At 43.9% G+C, this 26,824-nt stretch overlaps 1 long non-coding RNA gene across 3 annotated transcripts; it reads left to right on the top strand.

Moving 5' to 3' along the window:
- The first annotated feature begins 406 nt into the window (after positions 1–406).
- On the top strand, positions 407–10,620 carry LOC118149213 (uncharacterized). 3 transcript variants are annotated; one of them, XR_004736535.3, is made up of 4 exons: positions 407–834; positions 7,489–7,534; positions 7,969–8,220; positions 9,761–10,620. It is a non-coding gene; the product is annotated as an uncharacterized LOC118149213 (long non-coding RNA). The 3 variants fall into 3 exon arrangements; XR_013529214.1 differs by lacking the exon at positions 9,761–10,620 and having other exon boundaries at positions 407–614; positions 692–834; positions 7,969–9,728; XR_004736534.3 differs by lacking the exon at positions 9,761–10,620 and having other exon boundaries at positions 7,969–9,728.
- The last annotated feature ends 16,204 nt before the right edge of the window (positions 10,621–26,824 follow it).

Genomic DNA, 26,824 nt, shown 5'->3' with positions numbered 1-26,824 from the left:
GCCCTGTCTCTACTAAAAATACAAAAATTAGCTAGGCATGCTGGCATGCGCCTGTAGTCCCAGCTACTCAGGAGGCTGAGGCAGAAGAATTGTTTGAACCCGGGAGGCAGAGGTTGCAATGAGCTGAGATTGCACCACTGCACTCCAGCCTGGGAGATAGGGTGAGATTTTGACTCAAAAAAAAAAAAAAACAACTTAGGACAGAGGCCTGCAAAGGCTTTCAAACCACGTGTGAGGGTGGACTGGATTCATTGAAAGAGGTAGGAAAGAATGAATGACAGCAGTCCACTCCTGCACTTGGCAGAGCAGCTTCCCTTCCAGATGACATCACAGGCAGAGTAGAGTGACTCAACAGTACCACATGATGTGGTCAGAGCCTGAGGATAGCAAGGCCCTGCTCCTGCCTGTATATGAGGGTGGGCCCTGCCCCCGCCCCAGGCAAAGGAGCCTGTCTGTGCAAGGGCTCTTCCCCAGAGGAAAATCAATAGTGAGGGTAGTGGCCACAGTGGCTGGTTTGTCATCTGAGGGCCTTTGTGAATTATTTTATTGGTAGGTGCTGGAGCAGCCAGTCAAGGAAGAGTCGCTGCAGCCCTGGACACAACACAACAGCAGTTGTGAGCCATCCTAGAAATCCTTCCCCATTTTGAGCCAACTCATTGTGGTGATATTATAAATTTGTCTCATTGCCTAGACCTGAGGCTGGCGACCTGGGGAAACCCTCCTGCCACATAGAGGAGAAGTATGAGTGCATGGAATGACTGCTGACACTCAATGATACTGGCCTTGTAAACTGGGCAGGTACAGACTAATTAGAATGTGCTAGAGCTACTCCAGGTGAGTCACCTAACTTATTCAGTAAGGGATTAACTGCCATTAGGCAAAGGGCCTGAGAAAGCCTTCTTACCAACTCTCAGCTCCGGGATGATTCGTTCAACAACGAACGGTATTTCCCGATTTCTTCTCCCGTTTCAGTTATGTGATTGTAACCTGGATGTTACCAAATCCAGTTCGCTTCTGAGGCCTCCTGCCTTTGCTGTTCATTGTGGAGACATCGTTTCCCTCTCATGCATCCTTCCTGCTCAATCCTTGCTGCTTGTGCTTTCCTCCCTCTGGAGGTACTGGAGCACAGACACAGCCTTTCTCCTTTCTGTTGCAGGGTGCCACTAACACAGAGCAGTTGCATGAAACAGATTTTTCTGAAGATGACATAACTAATGAGAACAGACAGAGCTATTATAGCCTGGGGCAGGAAAGAATTTCAAATGCAACATCAGATGATTGCTTCTAGAAATGCATTGGCCATTCCCTCCATGAGGAATTTCTTTCTGTCTGTCTCCCTCCTTGGTACCCCCAGGGCACTCCCATGCCAGAACTCCCTAAAAAACGATCAAGAAATATCCTACCCTTCCATACGAATGGAACTACCATGTTTTACACTCCAGGGGCTCACTGCGCTGACAGTCTGATTACCTCACTTACTCCTCTCAGCAGTACTCTGTGGTAGACATTCCTGTTTTACAGTTGAGGAAACTGAGTCTCAGAGACGGTAAGCTGGCCAGGAACCCACAGCTGAGATTTAAATCCAGTTCCCTGTACTCCACGCCTGCACTCCTCACTATGACGCTTGCTGTCTCCCTGTGAAGTCCTAATCTTCGCATACGCCTTAGGTCATCAGAATTGAAATCTATTACTTTACCCCTTAACTCAGCAAAGCTTTCTATAGAGTCAGGTAAAATTTTTCCCTAATATTTTCTCCCATGCAATTGAATCCCGTCTCCAAGAGCTCCCTTGCAAAAATGGCCCTCCCTCTCTCGAGATAACTTTCATATCCAGTCTGATCTCCTTTGTGCTGAAGTATTTCTCCTCACTTACTCTTCTAGATAACACTCTGCTGTCTCTGCTTCCCCCACTCCCCTTTTCACTGCTTTGTCAGCTCTTCTAAGGAAAGAGCCTCATTTAGTGCCAGCAGCTAGGATCCATTTGCCTCCCTCCCCTCTTGAAGCAGGTGAATCAAGCCCCATAGATAAGAAACAGGACAGGGGACTCTGCCCTGAATTTCTCAGGTGCCTTTTCCAGTGGCGTGGGAGAGAAGGGGGACCCCTCCTCAGTCCGAAGCCATATTTTCTTTCTGAGCATGGCACTCCATTAAGCCAGGACTCTCAACCCTCCTGAATCGTCATAATTCTTAGCTATGTCCTTGCCACTGGTCGGGATAACAGCCACAGATAAAAGGGAGCAGACCTTCAAATGGAGTTATAAAGTACACATTGTGGTTCTCCTCCCTGACCTTGCTCTCAAATCCACACTGTCACAACACAAATCCACAGTCCCACAGAGACCTTAACCTAGAGATGGTGAGAAACAACCCAAACTAATATATAGCCCTGCCTCTAGGTACCAAGAGATGACAATGACAGCAGTTGGTTACATGAAGGCATGAACCAATTAATGAATTTCTTTGAGAACCAGTTTGGTAGGAGGCATGCTATCAGGGACATTAAAAAAAAAAGGAAAGGATGAAAGATATGCCTGCACTGATGGAATTTACAGCCTGTTTCCCAAGATAGGATATAAGAGAATAATGATCTGTTCCGGAGAGGACATGCCAAGTTATAAATGTGTTAGGTAGAGAGCAAGGGCTCCAGGAGTTCAGAGAGGGGAGGCAGCGCTGACCTGGGAAAGGAAGAGGAGACTTTCAGTGAGAAGGGATGAGGCTTGTGTGTAGCTTTCCTCAGTAGGCCAGAGCGGGAAGGGCATGCAGGATCTGGTGTGGAGAATGGCATGAGCAAAGGTGTGGGGGCAGGAATGTCAACGGTGTATTCAAGGGACAATGACTCATCCACTTGGCTTTCTTTACAGCTGCCACATAGTAGTGGGCACATAACTGCTTATTATTATTATTTTCCTTTTTCTAAAGACCTCAAGAATTAAACAAGAGACCCAGACTCTCAGTTTAGTGCTCAGTGACCCCGAGGACGTCTAAGTGAATCCGAACCCGGAGAAAATTCTCCCCCTCATTTGCTGGAAACTCCATTGATTTAATGCTGTGGTTCAGGACTCTAGCCTTTGGAAAACCTAACAAATAACCTGGTCAAATCGTAATTACTAAGCATGGCATCATTCATGATTTCGACTTTGTCAGAATTGGTCACAAACTTTCCCCCAGTTTTAAAACACTTCAGAGCTCTTTGGAGATGGGAAATATCTCTATGAGGAGGCTAATCCTGTTAGGAAACATCGTTGTCCTCTTTTCTTTTTTCTTTTCTTTTTGAGGCTGGAGTGCAGGGGCGCAATCACGGCTCACTGCAAACTCTGCCTCCCAGGTTCAAGTGAGTCTCCGGCCTCAGCCTCCTGAAAAGGTGGGATTACAGATGTGCACCACCACACCCATCTAATTTTAGTATTTTTAGTAGAGACGGGGTTTCGCCATGTTGGCCAGGCTGGTCTCAAACTCCTGACCTCAAGTGATCTGCCCACTTTGGCCTCCCAAAGTGCTGGGACCACAGGCGTGAGCCACGGTGCCCAGTGTTGCCCTCTTTAATGACTGCTACACAGACGTCTCGGTGATTTCACATCTGCGGTTGTTGTGGGGTGTGTGTTGAGGACTGGAGTGCTGTGGCAGAGGAGCACCGTCTTTGTTTCTGAGTTCCCGGGTTTGTGTTCATGGCAGTGGCTTGTATGGAGCTCCCCAGCCCTGAGGCAGTCTCACTTCCATGACAGAAGCAGGAAGAATTTTTTGCTCTTCTGATATTTTCTATGGAACACGCTTTTGTTTTCCAGTATTTTACGTTGGGGAATAGTAGCTATGTCTAACTCAAAACCTACAGGAAGCTGTCTATACTTTTAATCTTTTAAAAATAATTTTTAATCAACGTAGCCTTGCTAAATGGTTACTATACATTTCCAGTGTATTTAGAAGGGAAATTAATTCTCACTTCATGACTTTAGCAAAACAAAAAGCAAAACAAACACCAGAGTACTAAAGGAACAGCTACTTGAGACATGATGTTCTCTTAGTCATAGGCACATACGAGGGAAAATTCAACTAAGCCTCATTTGGATGTATTAAAATAGCCTTTTTCCTAGCTCAGAATCACATTTCAAAGGGTGCCTAGGTGCAAAGCTAAGCCAAGTATAACCTAGCCGAAAAACAGTGCCCAGGGCAATATGCTGTTTTCCATTTTGTTTTAAGCAATGAAACATAGCAGGGAGCTGGGAACAAGCACAGAACGAGGAGCAAGCTGGCCCGAGCTGCCGGAAGCTGCGTGTCCTTGGGCAACTCACCCAACCTCTCGGAGCATCTTCACTTCGAAAATGAGGGGCTCACACCTGTAATCCCAGCACTATGGGAGGCCAAGGCAGGTGGATCATTTGAGACCAGCCTGGGTAACACAGAGAGACCTTGTCTCTACAAAAAATTAGCTGGGCATGCTGGTGTGTACCTGTAGTCTCAGCTACTCGGGAGGCTGAGGTGGGAGGATCACTTGAGCCCACAAGTTTGAGGCTACAGTGAGCTAAGATTTGTGCTCTAGCCTGCCTTAACACATCATGCCCAGGTGAGAAAATGTCTACAAAAGCACTTTGTAAACAACAGGTTTTTCTACAACATAAAGGAATCACAGGGTGACTATTTGAGGGAAAATGAGGTATGTGCAAAGTTTCTTTTTAAAAGGTGACTTTATATTTTAAAAAAAAGCATAAGTAAAAGGTGACTTTAATATCTAGCATTTTTGTGTGATTTAAAGAGCGCAATTAGAGGATCCTTATTTAATACGCTAAGAAAATACTGTTACATTGTGTCTTCCAAATGAACTATTTCTCTTTTTACTGTCACTTGGAATTTCCTCCATGAAAGAAAAGTACTTAAAGGACAAATTACCTGGAAGATAATGGGGTGGGATTTTCCTAAGTGCCTTCTGTGTGGGGACAAAGGGCTTTTTCTGCTACCCCTCCAGTGCAGCAGCTGAACACAGCTTGATTTCTTTGACAATATAATAATTTTTTTTTCAGATAAGATAAGGAAATAGGTGTCCCAGCAAGTCAGATGGGGGTGGTGGAGTGGGGAGGTGTTGAGGGGAGGATGTCAGGGAGGGAGGATGTCAGGGAGGGAGGAGAAAAGAACGTTGAGAGGAGTTGACCAGGAGAAGTCTGGTCAACTAAGTCTGGATACTAAGTCTGGCAGTCAGACTTAGTATCTTCGGAATTGTAGGCAGGTACACGAGGACCCTCCCAGGTGAACAGAGCGTTTTGGCAAGTCTCCATCACCCTGTGAATGTGTCAGTGCTTCAGCCCAGCCCAGAGGATGGAGGGAGACTGGCCCCCCTGCTCCTCCCCACTGCTGTGCTCCTTTTTGAAGGCTGATCAATAAAATGTCACTGAGCACTTTTCTAAGAAGGCTATGATCTGATATTCAGGCAAAGAGAGAACCCTTCAAGGCAAAGTCAATACGACCATCTCCCAATAACTGGCCTTGCTACCTAAAGCGTGAGGCACCCTAAATCCCAATTGCTCAATCCCCACTTAGAGCTTACCCTCAAAGAGCGGGATTTCTAACTCATTTTCATTTGAGGCAAAATCATTAATAATAGTGGATCTTAATACGTTGGCAACTGTGACCTCAATCTGACTAAATGGAATATTATTTCTTGGCTACTTTTCAATATTACTTAAAATGCCTTTGCCCATTTGCAGGAAACTCGGGTTTCCTGATTGGCAGTCCTGACCACTCCCTACCAGAGAGCCTGCTTCTTACAGAGTTGTGGGGTCCCATTTGCTGCACTCCTAACAAGCCGAGAGACAAAGCAATCCCAGAAATTCCCTTTTGACTCTGTACTGTAAGGAAACGCCATGTAGCAATAGCAGGAGGGCAGGGTTTAACCAAAGAGCCACTTTCTCTACTCATCGCCCATGTTTTGCTGCTGGAATCTCATATCCACCAGAAGCCTAAAGTCTTGATTCTTTTTTTAAAAAAAAGCAGTGTCTCCATTTTTTGGCTAGGCTGGAGTGCAGTGGAACGATCTCTGCTTATTACAGCCTTGACCTCCTGTGCTCAATGGAACCTCCCACCTCAGCCTTCCAACTACCTGGGTCTAAAGACCCATATCACCATGCCTGGCTAAGTTTTGTATTTTTTGTAGAGATAGGGTTTTGCCATGCTGCCCAGGCTGGTCTCTAACTTGTGGGCTCAAGCCAGCTGCCTGCCTCACCCTCCCTAAATGCTGGGATTACAAGCCCGAGTTTTTGTTTTTTTTTTTAAGAGAGAGCCTTGCTCTATTACCCAGGCTGAAGTGTAGTGGTGCAATCATGACTCACTGAAGCCTCAAACTCTCCGGCTCAAGCAGTCCTCTCCCACCCTCAGCCTCCTGCGTAGCTAGGACTACAGGTGCATCACCATGCCCAGCTAATTTTGAAAAACAATTTTGTAGAGACAAGGTCTTTCTATGTTGCCCAGGCTAAACATTTTTATAATATTCGGAGAAATCGACATTCAAAAATGTCAATACTCAATACTCAAATACTACTAGAGGAATGTAAATTGGTACCATTACTCTAGTGGGAAATCTGGCAACATGAACCAAAAGTCATAAAAGGTTCATAACTTTCTCTACTGAGATGAAGAAATACGCATTATAATTTATAATAGGAAAATACTGGAAACAATCTAAGCATTCAATAATACAGCATTGGTTAAACGATTACATATTCATCAGTAGAATGTGTGCAGAAATTCAACATCATGTTTTCAAAGAACGAATTTCACAATGTTCACACAACATTGTTGAGTGAAAAAATGCTGCTTGTAAAACTGTAAGTAAGAGGCCGGCTGCAGTGGCTCATGCCTGTAATCCCAGCACTTTGGGAGGCCGAGGTGGGGGCATCATGAGGTCAGGAGTTCAAGACCAGCCTGGCCAAAATAATGAAACCCCATCTCTACTAAAAATACAAAAAATTAGCCAGGCATGGTGACGGGCGCCTGTAACTCCAGCCACTGGGGAGGCTGAGGCAGATAATTGCTTGAACCTAGGAGGTATTCAAAAAATAAATGCAACTAATTTCATTTTTTTAAAGGAAGATATGAAGGTCCAATACTCTATGAAAGAACTTTCGACTTAAATATTTATATAAAGGATATCTTTGACATCCCAATTTTCCTCCACTTGACCAGGAATCATATCGTTTCAAATATCAAGATAAAAATTATTATTATACTATAGCTACAATTTATTCAGTATTACTCTGTGCCAGGTAGTGTGTTAAGAAGTACGTATGTGTGTGTGTATATGTATGTACACATGTATGTATTATTGCATTAAATCCTCACAACAACCTCCTGGGCTAGAAATTATTGTTATTCTCAGTTTGCAGATGAAGAAACTGCGACAGTAAGTGGCTGCCTACTAAGTGGTGGGGCTGGCATTTGAACTCTGGGAGTCTGGTTCCAGAGCCCACACTCTTCACAGCTACCCATATGTACGTTTTCCTTTACAGGGAGAACCGAGAAGGCACATCCAATTCATGAACTTAGTCAAACCAGGTTTGTTGAGTAAAAAGAGGGATATTAGTCTTGCTAAATAGGAGATTGTGGAATCTGATAGGAATTACCTGGGATTTTGCTCTTGGGGCTACTGAAGACACCGCTCTCTGGCTTCCCAGCTCATGCAGCTAGAGATAGAACTGGGGGTCAAATCTAAGACATTGCGCTGAGTTTGCATGATTCTGCCAGCCACTTCATGATGCCTCTCCAGAGGTCTGCCCAAGTCCCATTTCTTGACAGCGTTAGGAGGGAAGAGGAGATGTTTTCCACTGTAAATCCATCTGGTCTCCGGGTATCTTCATCACGATTGGCAAGCACCCTTCTCAGCCACAAGGCTCTCCCAAAGCCTGGTATACCCTACCGCATTTCTAAGTATTCAGGATATATATGCTACCCACTTTGCCAACTCCTAACTCCTGTTTTCCTCCCATCAGATACGCCGCTTCACTGTTACCAAGCCACTTCACATCCCAGCATCTCGGAAACTCATTGCATTGTCTGGTGAAGCATAGGAAATTGGTTCTTGAGGATAAGGGTCACAGTAAGAAAATATTCATGTTTCAAATGAGAAGCTGAAGAATCACACGTATTTCCAAAGGAGGAAGTCCTAATGGTTTTCTGAACGCACAAATGACAGCTTGTGAGAAGCATTTAAAGAGCTGTCCTGCTAACTCGAAAGGCCCAAGGTTTGTTTTCTTTGAGATTTCTTAATGGAGTCTGAACACTTCATTGTGTTCACTGGAGCAGCGAATTGATTATAAAGTGGCAGGCCTTAAAAGGGAAGCCAGTGAGTTGGAGCACAATTTGCGTGAAATATGTTATTATTGTCTGCTTTTTCCGATGGTATTTAAATGCTCTTATGAGAAATGAGTATGACCTCTTCTTAGATTGTTTCCTTTGTTCATTACAGTCACCCTAGAGGGGTCATCCCTCCCACTCCTTTCAAGACATCATGCCCAAGTCGCCACTTGGGGGCAGTCTAGTGCCTTTGTCCCTTCCCATCGCCATTTTTCCTGCCTGCCTTCTCTCTTAGGTGGTTGACCTGGTTTCTGGTCCCTCTTATAATAAAACGGTCATTACCAATCTCTGCAGTTTCTTTAAAAAGAAACAAAGGGTTGCATTCTTAACATTTTGAAAAATACTACAATGCATGCGTACCAGTTTTGAAGGGGCATTCTGGAGTACTATTTCTCAGAAGGATGTAGGCAGGGCAGCCACGGTGATCACCTGCTTCAGAACAGACACCTTGGCTTGGGAAGGTTGAATCAATGTTTAAACCTCAGATGGCTCCGAAGGGGTAGGTTCTCTGATTCTTTGGTCAGTGCTCTTTCCTCTTATCATGCTGAAATAGGACCCAGCTTTTATTTTGCAGGAAGGTCATTGTTTAATGAAGATAACCAAACAACAAATAGCAGTACAAATAATTCAATAGAAAAAGGAAATCACATAATCACATTATTTTCCTGTATGTGCTCATAAAATGGTTTCAACTCAGGGAAGAAAAAAAAAAATCACAATTCCCTTTCAAAGTTTAATAAAAATTCACTTAAACATAGGAATAAACAGCTTGTCCCGATCCTTTCTCCATCCTTCCATGCTCACCAGGCAATTTAATTAATGGGCAAACAGCCCGATGGTAGAGTTTTCTGATACAGTGGCATGAACGAGTGAGATCCATCTTTGCACGTAGCTTGCTGGCACATCAGTCTTGTTGGCTGCATTACAGAAACAGAACAGAGTCGTATGTTTCCTGGAAAGTAATTATTTGGCAGAGTTCTATTCCTGAGTGAATCCACACAGAAAAAGTACTCAGGTGGCCCTCACTGGTGCCAGGGCCTGGGGTGGATAGCAGAGGGTGTGTGTTGAATATGCGTGTAATGGTTTGAGCTCCCGAGGTGGAGAGGGAGAACACAGCGTGGGAATACAAACCCATAAGAACAGGGCTGTAAATCATGCCTACTTCCTCTGTTCCTGTAATTTATTCATTTAGCCATCAAATACGTGCTGACTATTACATGCTCAGCACTGAGCAAAGTGAGCACAAGAAACCAACCTTTTTTTTTTTTCTTGAGACAGGATCTTGCTCTGTTGCCCAGGCAGTGCTATGGCTCACTGCAGCCTCAACCTCCTGAGCTCAAGTGACCCTCCCACCTCAACCTCCCAAGTAGCTGGGACTATAAGCATGCACCATCACATCCGGCTAATTTTTGTATTTCTTTTGTACAGACAGGGTTTTGCCGTGTTCTCCAGCCCGGTCTCAAACTCTTGAGCTCAATCAATACTCCTGCCTCGGCCTCCCATAGTGCTGGGATTACAGGCGTGAACCACTGTGCCCAGCCAAGAAATGAAGTTTTAAAGGACTGTCAACTGAGAGTATCTGAGATAAGTCTCAATCAAAAGGACACACCCATGACACAGACTCAGGAGGTCCTGACATGTGCCCAAAGTGGTCGGGACACAGCTTGGTTTTATACATTTTAGGGAACATGAGACATCAATCAACACATGTAAGATGAATATTGGTTTGGTCTGGAAAAGCGGAACAACTTGAAGCAGGGTGGAGGCCTCCAGGTCATAGGCAGATAAAAGACAAATGGTTGCATTCTTTTTGAGTTTCTGATTAGCATTTCACTGAATACGTGATTTACAGGAATAGTCACTTATGTCTTAGTCTGGTTTAGTGAAACAGTAGGGCAAAGAAAGCAATCAGATATGCATTTGTCTCACATGAGTAGAGGGATGGCTTTGAGTTCTATCTGCTCTTTGTCTACAAGGAATTTCCTTGTGAACAAATTGTAAGGAAGGTATGTAGCTTTTTTTAAGTCTTAATAGCTATCTTTTTTTTTTTTTTTTTTTTTTGAGATGGAGTTTCGCTCTTGTTACCCAGGCTGGAGTGCAATGGCACGATCTCGGCTCACCGCAACCTCCGCCTCCTGGGTTCAGGCAAATCTCCTGCCTCAGTCTCCTGAGTAGCTGGGATTACAGGGACGCGCCACCATGCCCAGCTAATTTTTTGTATTTTTAGTAGAGACGGGGTTTCACCATGTTGACCAGGATGGTCTCGATCTCTTGACCTCGTGATCCACCCGCCTCGGCCTCCCAAAGTGCTGGGATTACAGGCGTGAGCCACCACGCCCGGCCAGTAGCTATCTTTTTTAGAAATAGAATGGGAGGCAAGTTTGCTCTAAGTAGTTCCCAGCTTGTCTTTTTCCCTTTGGCTTAGTGATTTTGGAGTCCCAAAATTTATTTTCCTTTCACAGGATTAAAAAAAAGGTGGGGGGGTGGGCACAGTGGCTCATGCCTGTAATCCCAGCACTTTGGGAAGCCAAGGCACACAGATCATCTGAGGTTGGGAGTTCGAGACCAAACTGATCAACATGGAGAAACCCCGTCTCTACAAAAAATACAAAAATTAGCCTGGTGTGGTGGCAGGCACCTGTAATCCCAGCTACTTGGGAGGCTGAGGCATGAGAATCGCATGCACCTGGGAGGTGGAGTTTGCAGTGAGCCGTGATCGCACCATTTCACTCCAGCCTGGGCAACAAGAGCAAAACTCTGTCTCAAAAAAAAAAAAAAAAGGTTCAGCGCTTTGGGAGGCAGATCACTTGGGCTCAGGAGTTTGAGACCAGCCTGGGCAACATGGTAACACCCCATCCCAACTCTACATACAAAAAGGTGGGGGGCTGGTCCCAGCTACCTGGGACACTGAGGCAGGAGGTTGGCTTGAGCCCGGGAGGCAGAGGTTGTAGTGAGCCAAGATCATGCCACTGCAATTCAGCCTTTAAGTGAGACCCTGTCTCAAAAAAAGAAAAAAAAATTCATACTTTTGATCAGCTTTCATTTCAAATAAGGAAATCGCTTTCAAAGTTATTTAACAAATATTTATTGAGCTTCTACTCTGTGTACTGGTGATGTCTGACAAGACCCAAAGCTCCAAATTGAAATATTGATACATTACAGTGAAGAGCAGCAGCTGCTTTTAACCCCATTTAATTGAAGTGATCAAGGTTACACAGAAGCGTTGATGAGATGGTGGGAGTGAAGCAAGTACTGCTTTTAAAACTGCTCCCAAGATTACACTGAATATTAAAGTCAGAATCAGGTAGAGAACCATTCAAGGAATTTGCCAGAAGCCTTTCCAGGATTTTAAACATGAGTAGGCAGAAGGGCCAGATTTTTTGGCAAATTAGGCATTTGCCCTGTTCCTAACACCAAGACTTGGTCTGAAAGGGGCCCCACTACCTCCGTTTCAACGTCTTTACAAAGGTTTAGGTCAAACATCAGCCTCTAGCACAGTCAGTGTCGTATGATCTGCTTAATAGGAATGTCCCAAGCACTGTGGTCCACATGGACCAGATTCCATGGCCCTGTCCACTTGTAGCAAATGGGAAGGAGGACGCCGGTGGTCTCACATCTTGCACACACCAATGGTACATCAGCCTCTTACTGCAGACGGAGCTGCTCAGATTCTCAGTGTTTGGTCTGTCCCTTGTTACCTTCTGTCCCTCTGAGCTTGGGCCTCTGGGTGCTGCATCAAATGCGTGTGTCTTGGCTGCTTCTATTCATAATTTCTCCAGGCGTCAGTACTGTCCTATGATGCAGATATGGCTCAATGCACCATCACACAGTGATTACAATAGGAGACTGGAGGAGCAGCAGCCGCAGCCACCAAAGGAGGAGGGGCCAGGCTTCCGTTGCTACCTGACAACACCAGCATTGCCCAGCAGCTTTACATATAACCCCAAACCTTGATGTCCAGCTTGACTCAAAAGCTGCACAAAGGCACTCCATGAAATAAAGTTTGCACAGAGAGCAAATCATACCTTGGTTTCTCCCGTCCGTAGCTTTCATTTTAAGCAAATCTTTTATACTTTATGGACCTTATTTTTCTGATTCTTGAAACAAAAGGGTAGGACTAATGACTTCTGACGTCCTTTTCAGCTCTAGCTTTTTATGATTCTGTGTATGTAAAACCCAAAGGAGAAAAAAGTATCTGGCAGGATCTATTGACTCGCTGCCCTGTAGCAGAATCAAGAGAATCAACATTAATATTTTTCAGGCAATTAGCACAAGGTTAGCATAACAATTACTGGCTGGTATACACAGAAGAGCCTCAGACTATGAATCAAAGGATATGAGTTCCATGCCATCAAGGAGGCACTGTGCACTGCAGAAGTGAAAAAATCGTGATTTTGGAGCCGAGTTCAAATTCTGACTCCATCACTTGCTTGGGTGACTTTGTGCAAGGTACTTAACTTTTCTAAATCTGTTAACTTTGTTAGTAAATGAGACTAAACAATATTTCACAGAATTGTAGCTTCAGATTCAGAGACACAGAACTGAAGATTTGTCATAAGCTCTTTGGACATTGTAGGAACACACACAATACATACGCATTTATCTAACAGGCTTTTCTAAGATCTCTTAGAGAAGGGAAACTAACCTATCTCGAGTTCCAGCTTTGTGCCAGAAAATTCCATGACTTTGTCATTTAATCTTGATGAAGTGGCTGTTATCTAAATTAACCTAAATTTATTTACCCCAGAAATAATATGAACATAATTCCTTTGCCACCTCACCTAAACAGTTCTTATGAAGGTGAAAAGAATTTAATGTGAAAGGAACTTGCAAATTATCAATTTTTATTTAGTGAATATAATAGCTATTCTTATATGAAACACTCTTGATATTACTATGAAAAGAATGTTCAATTACCCAACATGCATTTATTCAGATCCTACTATTTGACCATTTATTCAGAACATGATCTCTGTGCTCAGAGGCTTTATAAGCAGGGATCCCAAAATGATTCCCAGGGAACCAACGAGAATGGTCAGAAGCAGCTGAACTACCATTGAAGAATAAAGGAATTAAAAGAGAATGATCTGACTTAAAGGATAGATAGATTTAAGGTGAAGCAATTGAGAGGAGACATTTTATATAAAGAAATTTGTGTGAAAATAGGAACACAGGCAAGAAAAAAGTCTCCTTTGAAGCCTGTGAAGAAATTAGAATTTTTGCCCTTGTAATTTACAGAAGCATTAAGCATTGAATTATGCATGCAAAAAATATTCATTGAGCACCTACTATGTGCCAGGCACAACTCTTAAGTGCTAGGGATGCATCACTGGACAAATTAAAAGGTGAGGAGCCTATATGCTAGTGGGAGAGACTACCACTAAATATCATAAATAAATTATACAGAATGTTAGAAGGTTATGAGTTCAATAGAAAAAAAAATACTACAGTAGGGTAGGGTGATCCAAAGCACCAGGAGTTCGAGATATTAGGTGGCTATATAAAATAGGGTGGTTAAGCTGGGCTTCACTGAGATGATAACATGTAAGAAAGGCTTGAAGGAGGTGAAGGAGTGAGTCAAGCAGATATATGGAGAAGGAGCTTCAGGCAGAAGGAATTGCTAGAGTAATAGTTCTCAGAATGTGATTCCCCATCAAGATAAGCAGCTTTAACATAATCTGGGAACCTGTTGGAAATACACATTTTCAGGCCCCCTCTGAAACTCCGGAAGGCCCAGCAATCCTTCACTGGAGGATTCTGGTGTTCACTAAAATTTGAGAGCTACTGAGCAGTAGGAAAATCTAGTGGGTTTGTGCTGAGGTTGTGCCAGGCTGTACAAGGACAGCATAACTAAAGTGAAATGAGTCAGAGAAAGAGAAGTGGTAGAGGAGGTCAGAGGGGCTCTATTGAACGCTCTCACGCTAGACATCGTGTTTTTATCTGAAGTTCTACTTATGCGGTAATTTAAGAAACCGCTCTCCAAAAGGGAAAAAAAATGTACAGTAGCATTAGCTGGCCTTGCTCAGAGTACATGACAAGAAGCTCCAATCATAGACCAGGTGAAAGTGTATGTTACAGAGAAGCCAAACACCTCACTATAATTAACTGTTTTATCAGCTGCTTTGAAAACCTATCATCGAGAATTTCCAAACAAAAAAGACTTGGGTTTCCCAGCTGAGACTGTTTGGAACCTGGTCGCTGGGGTTTCCACAAACTAAGCTATCATTAAATATTTCTACCCTTGAAGGGGGTCATTAGGTGTGCAAGCCCATTCGATTTAAATTCCTACTTATTTTGGCTCTGGATCTCGATATAGATTTATGTCCCTAAGGCAGAAAAGATGTTGGCATTTACAGATCTTAAAATGTATTTTTTTTTCTCAACGATTTTAATGGATAAAGTAACTAGGGCTACACCAAGTGGTGGAAGCTTACACCCAAATATTTTGCCTAAACAATGGCTCCTTGTTTTATTTCTCAGTTAAGAAAAATGACCAGGGACTGGTCAGGATAGGCAGTTCTTCCCTCATACTCATCCACGTGGCCATGCAGCAATGTTCAGCTCCGTGGACACTCACAGCAGGAGGAGGCAGGCTAGGAAAGGGCCTGCAGGGCAGATCTATGGGAAGACACTGGGCTTGGGGAGCAATGCCTTTAAAGTAGACGTACAGCCTGACCAACATGGTGAGACCCCACCTATACTAAAAATACAAAAACTAGCCGGGTGCGGTGGATGGATTAGATTCTAGTTTCATGGATTAGATTCTAGTGTCCTGCCCAGCCTTTCCCAGCACCAATCTTGGCCGCCCCTGACTTTACCTTGACAGTGTCGCAATAGTCAGGGTCCCCTATGAGGCCCTCACCGTGACTCACCTGGAGCTCAGAGGTTTCCCTGTGCTTAGGCCCACCCCCCATGGTGCCTCTACCTGGAGTCCTTCAGCTGCAGTTTTGGCTTCACTGTCTACTCTTTATTTTTTCAAGATCCAACCTCAGAGTATCTTACGAATGCAATATTTAACAACACATGTCCCTCCAAGCTTTGCAATATGCCCTGTGATCCCATTTCAGGGTAAGAAACCAAAATTATTATAGTCCATGAAGAATAGCCCCACTGATTCACCGGAGCACTGAGAAAACCTTGCCAGGATAAGTAATTCCAGGCCGCCTTCTGCCGCCACCACCGGCGATGAATCACAGAGGCTGCCGCCAGAGCTGTGACATTTTAGGACTCTGCACATGTGACTTCAGACACAGGATGGGAGTGGAGGTGAGAAACAGAAGACAGATCTGTCCAGGGCAAAGGAGTCAAAGGTCACCAGGACTCCATTCCCCTCCTGAGACCTGGTGACAGCAAAAACATTTCATTGACGTGACTTATATTTGGGAGTCAAGGGGCCAGTTTAGCCATCCCATAGAGTATTTTGCATCCACTAATGCTCCCCAGCCTGACACACTCACAAATTTGACCCATTTAGATAACCTCCCCTCACCGAAAAAGCAGCATTTTCACCAGCCCCTGAATATCCCAGTGAGGTTATCTTTTTAAAATGAGAAAATTACACACGAAGCACTTAGAACAATGCCTGGCGCGTATTCAGCACAGACTACGTGCTAGCTATAGCTGTTATTTTTGCCTCTGGTCTGAAGACGAACGCAGTGCCTCTTGTCTTCTCAGCTGCCAGTATCTCAGTACCCCTCTTCACCCCTGCCACACGAAGCCCACCAGGTCTCAGTCATCGAAAAACAAACAACAATAACAACACAACAGCCCCCCCGCCCCCCGCACCGAAAGCATTCTGATCAAATACTGCCTCTAGGTGCTATTCAGATTGCTTTTTAAAAAATCAAAGTGTAGTTCAAAATGAAACAAATCAGGGATGGGAAAATACATTTTAAATGCTCAGATGATAGCCAGATATAATATGGGGACCTTGTTTGGGTCCTGAGTCAAACCAAACAACTGCAAGAAGACACTTTGGAGACGATCAGGGAACCTTAATTACAGACTGGGAAGCGATAATAGAAAAGCGCCCTGGTTAATTTTGTTAAGGGTGATAACGGCATTGCGGTTACTTATTGTTTTAAGTATTTTGAGAGACTCAGAGGTGAAATAATAAGATGTCTGAAATTTGCTTGAAAGGAGGAGCTCAGCAAATAAAACTGAACAAAAAAGGGAGGATAGATAAAAAAATGTGGCAAAAACTTGCTAATTATTGGATATGGGAGGGGTGGGCATGTGGCAGTTTCTCCCGTTTTTCTCTCTACTGAATTCGCTCTCGTGCCAAAACCAAAAACCCAAAAACAAAAAAAGTTGCTGACCAAAAGCTTTTGGCAGTAGAAACTCAAGGTTGGGAGTCCATGAGCAACTGATTGAATACTGATAGCAAGGGAGGCCATGAAGGACGACTGAAACCTGGATCAGAGGTGAACATTACCGGGGCTGGAGGTAGTAGCAAGTTTTGGTGAAACCGTATCCCGGAGACTGGGAGAGAGAGAGGCATGTAAAGTGAGGCAGGCCCGTGCTGTGTCAAGGACTAGGGGAAGAGGAGAGCGGTCCAACAGAGACACAGGCTGCAGGATTCCATCTCTGCTCGCTAAGAGCCATCCAGGCATGGTCCCGCCCCCTCCCCCACTGCTTCTTGGAATGTGCTAGCCTCTCTCTAGCGGAGCAGGGCTAGTCTTTGGCTAGTAGTTCCTCTGGAAACAGAGAGAGAGAGAGAAAAAAAACAGAAATTACTGTTTTCTCTGGAGTTCACATGCCCTAAAATGACAAGATTCTCTTAACAGTGCTTTTCAGGAATAGGCATGGTGTGATTGTGGGAGGCTTGGGAAGGGCTGTCTCTGCTCCCAAAATATTTCCCCTCCCTCTTTCTTTACCTAAGATTCTATCCAAAGGGGTGAGGTCTTTCTTTTTTATATTTAGAGCTCAGTTTACGGTGTTGAAGTTCGTAGGCTATGACTACAGCTTATTCCCTCTAATGTGGAAAGCAGGAAGAGCACGTTCTTCCTTCCCTTGCTGGCAAAAACTGGAGACAGCAGAGGGCCCTGGGCATAGGGAGGATGAAGACAAATTTAAATTACCTACAACGTGGCTGAGCACTGTTTCCCTGAATCTACTGAACAAATAGAAGTGGATGAAGAGTATGCAGCCATGCCTATTCCCAGACGACACTCTGAGGAAGACTAAAGGACCTACATTCCCTTAATGACTCAGGCACCAGAGACATCTCTTCTCTCCCAGGCCCCACTCAGAAAAAATGTCAGATGCTGAACATATCCATAGCAACCAAGAACACTCCTCAGTGCCACCTTGGCCTCAGTTCCTGAATTTCTGAAATGGATTGAGAGAGAGAGGGAGAGGAGGAGGGGGAGAAGGAAAAGAAGAGGGGAGGAGGGAGAAAGAGGGGGAGAGGGACTAACTGAGAGGGAGAGGGAGAAGGAGAGGGGAGGAGGGAGGAGCGGGGAGGGAGAAAGAGGGGGAGAGGCAGTAAGGGAGAGGGAGAAGGAGAGGGAGAATCATATTTCTATATTTATCTCTTCTCTCCCTACTCTGGGATTTTATAAAAATTAATAAAATGGTGACTGCACCTGGCCCCCTGGAAGAAGACCCCTTTCTGTGCAGTGGGAATGATGCCATTTTCTTCTCATATTCTCCTCAGATGTCTTTTTCATTAATCACCTGATTTTGAGAAGCATAAAGGAATTTGATTTCCTTTCTATTTTAGTCCACTGTATTATTTTCTTACTCAACCATATTTTTAAAGAAGAGCTAGATTGTATTCCCACTAACAGTTCAACAAAGCAATGTTCCAAGTGGGTTGTAGTAAAATACTGTTAATCTTGTACTTGGAGCAGGAGGAAATACAGCATGCCTTTGTCAGCCTTCCACTTACTGCAAGAAATGGGAATCTCGCAGAAACGCAGGACTTGCATAGGCAGTGAGAGATCACTGAAAGGATAGTTGACCAAGAAATGGCAGTCCCCTCCTCCCCTCCCCCAGCCCTTTTTTTTTGAGATGGAGTTCTGCTCCTGTTGCCCAAGCTGGAATGTGATGGTGTGATCTCTGCTCACAGCAACCTCCGCCTCCTGGGTTCAAGTGATTCTCCTGCCTCAGCCTCTCAAGTAGCTGGAATTACAGGCATGGACCACCACGCCCAGCCAATTTTGTATATTTAGTAGAGATGGGGTTTCACCATGTTGGTCATGCTGGTTTGAAACTCCCATCCTCAGGTGATCTGCCCGCCTCAGCCTCCCAAACTGTGGGGGTTACAAGCATGAGCCACCGTGCCCAGCCAGCAGTTCACCTTTTATTTTGAGGACACACTCCCTCTTTTCTTTAGGAATGTATCCATCCTCACCCCCTCAGGCCTTAGTGAGGTTGTCAATCACAGTACCCCATCTCTCCTCTGGCTCCACTGGGAAATACACGGACCCAGACTGGCCAATCTGAGTACGCCATCATTCTGACCATTGTCATTAGTTCAGGGCAGGCAAATGACCCAAGCAGGTCAATCGGGGCTGTCAAAAGCTGGCACTGCACAATCCAACAGAGCTTGTTTACTCTGCAGCAACGTCCTTGCCAACTCAGGTCCCTGCTGCGCTGGCCTCCAGGCCTGGCTCTGAGGTTTGTTGGAACTCCTGATGCCCAGCCAGGACAGCTACATGCTGAGGGGGCTTCCTGCCTGTGCTACAACCAGAGCATGGTCAAGGTTCCAGGGAAGAGGAACCGCCTGAGTTTCTCAAAACCAGGTCTGGGACAGTACATTTGGATCTGCTGTAGGAGGGGTAAGCCAGCCCCTCTGAGAAAAGAATATTCCTGTGATGTATAAGAAATACATATCTGGGGACAGGCACAGTGGCTCACGCCTGTAATCCCAGCACTTTGGGAGGCTGAGGCGGTAGGATCACCTGAGGTTCGGAGTTTGAGACCAGCCTGACCAATATGGTGAAACCCTGCTTCTAAAAAAAAAAAAAGAAAGAAAGAAAGAAATACATATTTGGGCTGGGCGTGGTGGCTCACATCTGTAATCCCAGCACTTGGGGAGGCTAAGGGGGAAGGATTGCTTGAACCCAGGAGTTCATGCCTGGATTGGGCAACATGGCAAAACCTGTCTCTACAAAAAATACAAAAACTAGCCAGGTGTGGTGGTGCACACCTGTAGTCCCAGCTACTTGGGAGGCTGAAGTGAGAGGATCGTTTGAACCCTGGAGGTCAAGGTTGCAGTGGGCCATGATTGTGCCACTGCACTCCAGCCTGGTGACAAAGCAAAACCTTGTTAAACAAACAATAACAACAACCACAACAAAACACAGAGAGAGAGAAATACATATTTGGTCTCTGCCCTCTGGGATTCCATGAGTAGACACTGGAAACTCTCAGTCCCATCCCATCTCCTTAGGGAGGGGAGAGAAGCTAGAGATTGAGTTAATTATCAATCCTGCCTACCTAATGAGAAGCCTCCATAAAAATCCCTGAAGTATGGGGTTCTCACATACTGAGAGGGCGGCAGAACCTGTTCTTGGGGACAGAAGCTTCCTATGCTCAAGACTCTTCCAGACCTTGCCCTATGTGTCTCTTCATGTGGCTGTTCGTTTGTGTTCTTTAATATGGTCCTTGGTAATAAACTGGTAATCTACCAAGGAAACTGTTCTGAGTTCTGCGAGCTGCTCTAGCAAATGGTCAAACGTGTGGAGAGGGTCCTGGGAACCTCCCATCTGGAGCCAAGTCAGGCAAAGTTGTGGGTTAACTGGGGACTCACCACTTGCAGTTGACATCTAGGGTAGGAGGCAGTCTCATGGAATCATGCCCTTAGTTTGTAAGATCAGATGCTAATTTCAGGTAGATAGTGTCAGACTTGTTAACTTGTGGAATATCTTATTGGTGTCTTCTGAGAAATAAGGAATTGGAGTTGGGAAAAAAATCCCACACAGCTGGCATCAGAAGTGCTCTGTAGTGAGCATGAGTATAGAGAAAAACAGTCCATTTTTTCTGTATAACCCCCAAAGGGAGACTCACCATGACAAAAGGAAGATTTGGTACTGGTGACCTGGGCTTTGTGCTAAGAACTAAAGATTTTTCAGCTGGGCCGCAGTGGCTCACGCCTATATTCCCAGTGCTTTGGGAGACCCAGGGAGGAGGATTGCTTGACTGCAGGAGTTTGAGACCAGCCTGGCCAACATAGTGAGACCCCCATCTCTACAAAAAATTTTAAAAATGAGCCTGGTATGGTAGTGTGTGCTTGTAGTGTCAGCTGCTTGGGAGAATGAGATGGGAGGATGGCTTGAGCCTGGGAGGTTGAGGCTACAGTGAACCGTGATCACACCACTGCACTCCAGCCTGGGTGACTGAGCAAGACCCTCTTTCAAAACAAACAAACAAAAATAAATAAGTAAATAAAGATATTTGATATAAAAGTATCGTTGATTGGCTTTGGCAGATCATAAAAAACCTGTACTACTCTTTCCCCCAAGGTAACAGATGCTTGTGCATAGCCACAGCTGACTAACCAGGCAGGGACTGTACAAGAGAGAAAAAGATGCTGCAGGTTGAACTTAGTCACCTCTAGCAGATGATAGATAGGCTGTCATAACTTCTAAGCATCTCTCTCAAGGCCCACAGTGTTACACCCCACTGTTTCCATCTGAATGCTTCAGAGAACAAGTTCCACGACAGACAACCTGGTACCCAGAAGTGGAGGCAAGGCACTTTCTTTTTTTTTTTTTTTTTTTGAGACAGAGTCTCACTCTGTCACTCGGCTGGAGTGCAGTGGCGTAATCTTGGCTCACTGTAACCTCCGCCTCCCAGGTTCAAGCAATTCTCCTGCCTCAGCCTCCTGAGTGGCTGGGACTACAGGTGCACACCACTACACCCAGCTAATTTTTGTATTTTTAGTAGAGATGGGGGTTTCACCATGTTGGCCATGATGGCCTTGATCTCTCCACCTCGTGATCTGCTCACCTTGGCCTCTCAAAGTGATGAGATTATAGGCGTGAGCCACCACGCCTGGTGGAGGCAGAGCACTCTTAACCAGCATGAACCTGGCATGAGAAATACTCTAGGCCTTTCTACAGAGCAGATCAAGAAATATGGGATCCCAGATGGGTTAAGAATTAAGTGCCGTTCAAACTGACTTAGTGCTGGTGAGGGGTGACAGTGGGGAAAGGTGTTGCCTTATTTTCACTAAAGGCCATGGTCAACTTCACTGAAATAAGGCCAGTTTGAATTTTACCAGTTATATGTGGAGTCTTGTGCTGGACTTAGCTGGCAATGTATTTCTACTTTATTCCTTTTTTTTGCAATGTATTTCTACTTTATTCTTTTTTTTTTTTTTTTTCTTGAGACAGAATCTGCCTCTGTTGCCCAGGCTGGAGTGCAGTAGTACAATCTCGGCTCACTGCAACCTCCACCTCCCGGATTCAAGTGATTCTCCTGCCTCCGCCTCCCAAGGAGCTGGGAATACTGGGTCCTACCACCATGCTCAGCTAATTTTTTCTATTTTTAGTAGAGACAAGGTTTCATCATATTGGCCAGGGTGGTCTCGAACTCCTGACCTCAAGTGATCCACCCACCTCAGCCTCCCAAAGTGCTGTGATTACAGGTGCGAGCCACCACACCTGTCCATCTACTTTATTCTTTAAAGTGCTCTTTAGTATTGGCACCTAAGGCAGCTGTTGTGCCTGCTCCTCAACCCAGTTCTGTGTCTGTGCCATTGCTTCTTTGTACCCTCTATGCTTCCCCAACCTTCTTTAAATAGGTCATGCTGTCTCCCACCAGAGGGCAATGGAATGAATGCATTAAGAACAGGATTCTGCAGATAAAGCCTAATCTGTATTTTTCACCGTTACCCGCTGTGTGTTTGGAGCCTGCTTGCCCAGTGACCTGAGGCCTCACGCCACTAGGCCTCGCCAGTGTTTGCCTCACTGAGACCCTTTTGGATTTTTAATCGTGTAATGCTAATGAAAGCTTTATCCAGTTTATGGCATCCCACTAATAACAATGTTGGCATGCAGTGATAAAATAGTCTGTGATTCCAACTGGAAATGATTTTGACTCAAGGAGTTTCTTGGCCAGAGGTAAATTGTTTATTTATATCTATCCTGGTGGCCATCTGAATTGTATAAGTTTAAACATTTTTTTGTCAAAGAAAATATCTCAGACACAAAGTGTGACTTTTGGCCAAGGTATTCCAGGGAGACAGAGAATGGTATCCAGGTTGGATTACTTAATATAAAAATAGAAACTTATTCTCTTACTTGCATTTCTCTTTAAGCCACTTTTTTGACACACAGTACCAAAAGCATTTCAGAGGTCAGTGGCAGGCATCTGAAGCCCCTCAAATGGAGCAACAACAAGCAATCAACTCGTAAATTCTATTTTTAAGGAATTTTAAGGCAACAAAAAAACTGTTTCAGGCTCTGCCTTCTGAAAAACAGCAAGATAAGACAGATTATGATTAAAAAAAATATAGATCCATATTCATTTAAGATATGCAGATAGAAATTGCCAAGTATTAGTACCATGCACAGGGTATAAGGTGGCCAATTGCCTCAGTTTGCCCAGTGCTGTCTGGGATTTAGCAATGTAAGTCCCACATCCCAAGAAACACCTTGGTCCCAGGCAAACTGGAACATTTGGTCACACTAGAGCAGGTCAAGTCACAGAACTCAGGCCATGGCCCAAATAAATAGACTGTCCAGGCATTTTTATGGTTGATGCATATTATTTGTCTCAATTTATTTGTGTCTTAGTAAAAGAAGGGTTAAAGTCTGAACCTCACACTCAGAATTGTTATAAGAAACTGCCTCAATTAGTCACTAGGCAATTTGCAAATGTGAGATGGTATGAAATTATAAATAATAGCTTGGAGTGATTTTAATGTAGCTAGTAGACCTAACCCGGCTGATGCCAAGGTCTTGCTGTGTAACTATTAGCGCTTTCCCTATGAAGAAAATCTAGTCCATTGTGAGCAATTTCACATTTCTTTCATTCCTGCTAATGCTAGGCCACCTCTCAGAACAATCCAGGGCAAACTTGGCTCCAATTTTGTTTAACCCGGCTGGATGCGGCCAAATTATGGGCTTCTTTTTAGGTGGAGCATATTTTTGTGGGCTGTGGGAGACCTGTAATTCTTTTTTTTTTTTTCCCCTCGTGCAAACCATTTATAGCTTTGGGTGATGTAAAATCCACAGGGTGCCTACAACAGTGTCATGCAACCAAAGGGCTTCCCACATGATCCATCTGGGACACACTGGAGCCAGGGCCCCACCCAAGCCTCTGTCCACCCACTTTCAACTCCTCCTGCCCCCCTTCCCCCACCCTCAAGTGGGGCAGCAGCCTACAGAGCCTTTTACTTCTTTCACCGCTTGTGGTTCAGCGGCTTCAATTACCAGCCAGGTTTTCTTTTCATTGACAGAGCTATTGTTTGATGCTGCGCATTCATCCATCCATAAGCACCTCAAATCTATCTGACTTGCTAGTTTCAGAACCATGGCAACAGCGCAGTTTTGTGCAGGAGTCCTAGATTAGGAGGCAGAACCTCATTTTTAGGTCCAGCTCCGACACAGCCTGGCTGAGCTGTCTCAGGCAAATTGCCCCACCTCTCGGGATTTCTGTTTCCTTGTCTATTAAATGAGACGCTTGGATTAAATTAACTCTAAAGCACCTTTAGCCTCTAAAATTCTATGATTCAATATAACAGGGCTAAGTGGCAGGGAAAATAGGAAAGAGAGGGAAGAGATTAAGAGATACAAAGCCCAATAAGACGGAAGCCAGGGCTAAGCAAGATCCTCAGTCAAAAGGCTGGCCAACTGCTGTTGAGAACAGACATATGTGCTACTGGATTCCAAGGAGTTTGTGTGATTTTACTCCTTTCCCACCATCATTCTAAACTTTTGGTCAAAGGGCTACCCAACCAGCCCTGCTGGGATTACCCTGGGGCCAATATGGAGAAAAGCTTACCGTGAAGTAAAAAAGGTAATAGTAAAAAATGAGTTCTAAGGAAACACCCCAGAAACCTATTAAATTGAAATCTATTTACAAATAGCTTGTTTTCTCAGAACATAAAACAAAACAATGGCAATTCGATACATCTCAGTAGGAGACCCTGCATTTAGCAAACAGTCCTGCAAATGCAGATTCTTGGAAATGACTACACGTGGCATGGCTGTACTGAGAGGAAGCAAGGAAGCAGAAATCATCACGGTTGTCTAGATCGGCCTTTGCTCCGGACTCTACAGCCCTCGTCCTTTGTTCTTTGTTCTAGGCATTCAGGGATTTTACTTTACTGGGATTTGATAACTCCTATGATTATAAAGGATCTAATTAATTAAAGCAGGCTCCAGAGGAAGATTACCACTGGAACTCTTCAGTTCCCACTGTTATTGGTGGGCTTCAATTATTGCTATTCCCTTTACCCTAATTAACTTCTTGGATATAGTCCACAAAGGAAAATAACAATTTATATAGCTATTCTAGATTCTTTCATCCTGAGGCATCTAGAATCCCAAGGGTACGTGTAATAGTAATAATCTTGGAACTACTTTCGTAACTTCAAGCCTCATGTTAACAATTATGAATTTCTCTGAAACGGTTCCGTTCTTTTTTGAATGTAGCTACCTTTGCCCCTTTGCATTCACTGTACTCAAGCAGGCACAGTAAATAATGTCCGTCCAGGAGTTCACTCAGGTCCAATCTCTGTTTACTGTTTTATCTCACTGTTGGCTACATTTATAATCCTAACCTTGTGAAGCTTCCAGATATATGCACTTGATAGCTTTCATTTGATCTCTATAATTTTTAAAAACTTTTTATTATGAAAAAAATATCGAAGTAGAGAAGGTAGGATAATAAACCTCCATGAACCCATCACTGAGCCTCCGTATCATCAACTCACTTGATGCCGAACTACATTTGATGCCCAGAGCAGGTCATTTTAAACACTCCCCTCCTCTATATGATGAAATTATTTTTGGTAATACTTATGAAATGAAACAAACAAGAATAATGATCAGAATAGAAATGCAGGTGAAATTTTTATTTTATTCAACTTCATAGATGTAATCATGCCAGTAAAATTATATATATACAGTACTAAAAAAGGAAAAGGCACAATATTTATTCAATAATGTTTATATTTTCCTAGAAGTTTGAACTTTGACCCTTTGGCTACAGTCTGATATAATAGTATATTATGTACATAAGTCTCCATTAGCTAATAAGTACATATTAATAAAACTGAAATGTTTACAAGGTTCAACTAAGGCAACTACAAAAATCATAAGACATATATATGTGTGTATGTGTATGTATATGTGTGTGTATGTTTGTGTGTGTGTGTGTGTGTGTGTGTGTGTATATATATATATATATATATATATTTTTTTTTTTTTTTTGAGTCAAAGTCTTGCTCTGTCACCCAGGCTGGAGTGCAATGGTACAATCTCGCCTCACAGTAACCTCTGCTTCCCTGGCTTAAATGATCCTCCTGCCTCAGCCTCTCAAGTAGCTGGGACTACAGGCACACTGTCATGCCTGGCTAACTTTTGTATTTTTGGTAGAGACAGGGTTTTGTCATGTTGCCCTCACTGGTCTTGAACTCCTGAGCTCAACCGATCTGCCCGCCTTGGCCTCCCAAAGTGCTGGGATTACAGATGTGAGCCATCGTGCCTGGCCCAAATGTCACATTTTATTTTCTTGATTCATTCTTCAGTTTTAAAAATAATTAATAATCAAGAAAGGAAAATACATTTCTATTTTAAAGATATTTAAAATCAGTAAAATGTTTCAGGTATGAACTACAATTTTTATTTAGCAACAATAAAATTACACCTTGTAGTTCATTCTGTTTCACAATTTTCCAATTTTAAGCAGACATAAACATTCCAAAATGTCACATGGAATGACAGAAGTGAAGTATCTCAAGTTCTTTCTTTCTTTCTTTTTTAACTTTTACAATTGCTACACTTTCCTAGTTAATTTCAAATCTACTTTTTAAAGACAGGAACATGTCTTCCACAGGGTTGAAGACATGAACTGCAGCAGAAGAGAGTTTTAATGATTCCACACTAGTACAGACGTTTACACTTTCATCTTCCCTGCAGACAATGCCTCATTTTATTGTCTGCATGTGGGGTGAACTGCTGCAACCACCCTTGCCCTTGGTGTGCCAATGCTTCGTACATTTTAACACAGCTTGGGCACTATGTTATATAGTTACCCATAGTTGCTTGGGGACCACGTCCTTCCCATTACTCTGGCTCTCCCCGGGGCTTTGTCTTATGATTCCTCTGTGTCTAGCATGCCTGACTTTGTTCCCACTAACTTTAGACTGGACCAGAAAGTTCAGCTTTGACCATTCTGTAAGTTACGTGACTTTTCTGGCCATGCAGAAAGGGCCTCTCTTTAATAAAACTGTCTATGTTTTCTTACTGCTCTAAGATGGGTCAGCTAAAATAGAAGGTTTTTTTGTTTGTTTGTTTGTTTTTTTGAAGACAT

The sequence above is a fragment of the Callithrix jacchus genome, chromosome 18 (genome assembly GCF_049354715.1).
Source record: "Callithrix jacchus isolate 240 chromosome 18, calJac240_pri, whole genome shotgun sequence".
NCBI lineage: Eukaryota > Metazoa > Chordata > Mammalia > Primates > Cebidae > Callithrix > Callithrix jacchus.
Note: the sequence above shows the minus strand (reverse complement) of the source record. Positions and strands in the feature narration are given on the sequence as shown.